Source organism: Cebus imitator, unplaced genomic scaffold (genome assembly GCF_001604975.1).
Source record: "Cebus imitator isolate Cc_AM_T3 unplaced genomic scaffold, Cebus_imitator-1.0 Scaffold375, whole genome shotgun sequence".
NCBI lineage: Eukaryota > Metazoa > Chordata > Mammalia > Primates > Cebidae > Cebus > Cebus imitator.
In genome coordinates, this window is record NW_016107690.1 from 1,993,511 (window position 1) to 1,996,308 (window position 2,798).

Sequence of the window (2,798 nt, forward strand, 5' to 3'; positions counted from 1 at the left end):
GCCCCATCTACACAGCACACCTGAGTCCACACAACCCCCGCCCGCATCTACACAGCACACCTGAGTCCACACAACCCCCGCCCGCATCTACACAGCACACCTGAGTCCACACGACCCCAGCCCCATCTACACAGCACACCTGAGTCCACACAACTCTGCCTGCATCTACACAGCACACTTGAGTCCACAGGACCCCAGCCCCATCCACACAGCACACCTGAGTCCACAAGACCCTGGCCACAGCTACATAACCTGGCGATGTCTACACAACCCCAGTGGCATCTACACAACCCCGGTGATGTCTACACATCCTGGCCGCCTCTACACACCCCCAGCTACGTCTACACAGCCCCAGCGCGACCACACAGCCCCGGGGCTTGGAGAGCGCGGATGGAGGAAGTGGGGGCTGTTCCGAGGGGAGGCTGAGCCCCGGGGCGACCGCGACCCCGACTCACCGCGCTCCGGAGGAGGCCGCACAGATGCCGCCGCCAGGACGCGGAGCCCGAGCCGGCCACGGGCTGGAGGCGGGACGGGCCGGGGCGGGTCGGGGCGGGGAGCCGCCCTCCCTCCGCCCCCCGCCAAGCCCCTTCCCCTGCGCCGCCTGCTGCTCAGGCCAGGAGCCTCCGGAGGACCGGGGTGCCGCGGGCTCTGCGAGCTCCACCCCGAACTCCCCACCCCTGGCGGGAGCGGGCCCAGAATGGAAGACGATGGGGACGGGCGGGGTCGGGGGCAGCCGGGGATGGGACCGGCCCCGCGCTCGGGAGCCATGGTGGGTGGGGGTCCTCGCAGAGTGGGTGCTGTGGGCAGGTGAGCCCACCTGGGCAGGTGACACGGGACGGGGGGCAGGGAGGGGTGTGCCAAGGACAGCCCTTGGTGCTGGGACGTTTTCTAGGGAGCTGGTGTGACTGTGTGTGTTTGTGTGTGTTGTTTTTTGTGGGGTTTTTGTTTTTTTAGATGGAGTGTGGCTCTATTGCCCAGGCTGGAGTGCAGTGGCACGATCTTGACTCACTGCAGTCTCTGCCTCCCAGGTTCAAGGGATTCTTTTGTCTCAGCCTCCTGAGTCGCTGGGATTATGGGCACACACCACCACGCCCCGCTAATTTTTGTATTTTTAGTAGAGACAGGGTTTCACCATGTTGGCCAGGCTGGTCTCGATCTCTTGACCTCGTGATCCACCCGCCTCGGTCTCCCAAAGTGCTGAGATTACAGGAATAAGCCACCTCGCCCGGCCTTGTTTTTTGGTTTTTGGTTTTGAGACAGGGTCTCACTCTGTCGCCCAGGCTGGAGTGCAGTGGCCCGATCTCAGCTCACTGCAGCCTCCACCTCTCAGGCTCAGGGGATCCTCCCACCTCAGCATCCCCAGTAGCTGGGACCACAGGCACCCACCACCGCACCAAGCTAATTTTTGTATTTTTAGTAGAGATGAAGTTTGACCATGTTGCCCAGGCTGGAACTATGGCATTTTAAAATACAAATTTTTAATTAAAAAAAATAGATACAGGGGTCTCGCCATGTTGGCCAGGCTGGTCTCAAACTCCTGGGCTCAAGCCATCCTCCCACCTCAGCCTTCCAAAGTGCTGGGATTACAGGAGTGAGCCACCATGCCCCGCCTAAACGTTTTAGAACAGTTTTATTTTTTTGAGACAGAGTCTTGCTGTGTTGCCCAGGCCAGAGTGCAGTAGTGCGATCTTGGCTCACCACAGCCTCCACCTCCCGGGTTCAAGCAATTCTCTCACCTCAGCCTCCTGAGTGGCTGGGACTACAGGTGTGCACCACCATGCCTGACTAATTTTTGTAGTTTTAGTAGAGATGAGGTTTCTTCATATTGGCCAGGCTGGTCTGGAACTCCTGACCTCATGGCCTGCTGCCTTGGCCTCCCAAAGTGCTGGGATTACAGGCGTGAGCCACCACACCCAGCTAGAAGAGGTTTAGATTCCTGCAAGATGTGCAGTAGTTGAGAACTCCCCTGTCCACCACATCCTGGGTCCTGTTACTGGCCTCCATGCCAGTGTGACACATTTGTCACAACCAGTGAGCCAATACTGGGGCATCACTGTTGAGTCCACACTTGATTCCGGTTTCCTCAGTTTCCCCAATGCCCTTTACAGCCCAGAGCCCCACTGGGGACCCCACATGGCATCTAGGCATCGTGCCTCCTAGGATCTCTCTGGGCTATCGCAGTTTCTCAGAGGTCCCTGTTTCTGACACCCTGCAAACTCCGGGGGTAGGCAGGTAAGGTGTTTTGTAGGACACCCCTCAGGTGGGTTTGTCTGGTGTTTTATTCCCTCATGGTCAGACTGGGTGGCCTCGGTTTTGATGCACTACCCACTGCCAGGCTGGCTGCCCCTTCTGGTTAGGTCATGAGGTTGTTCACATTCCTCTGTCCATCTATCCATCCATCCAACCATCTATCCATCCATCCAACCATCCATCCATCCTTCCATCTATCTGTCCAACCATCTATCATCCATCCTTCCATCTAACCATCCAACCATCCATCCATCCATCCATCCAACCATCCAACCATCCATCCATCCATCCATCCAACCATCCAACCATCCATCCATCCATCCATCCAACCATCCAACCATCCATCCATCCATCCTTCATCTATCCATCCAACCATCCATCCAACCATCCATCATCCATCCTTCCATCTATCCATCCATCCTTCCATCCATCCATCCTTCCATCTATCCATCCATCCAACCATCCATCCATCCATCCAACCACACATCCACCCATCTATCCATCCATCCAACCATCCATCTATCCATCCTTCCATCTATCCATCCAAC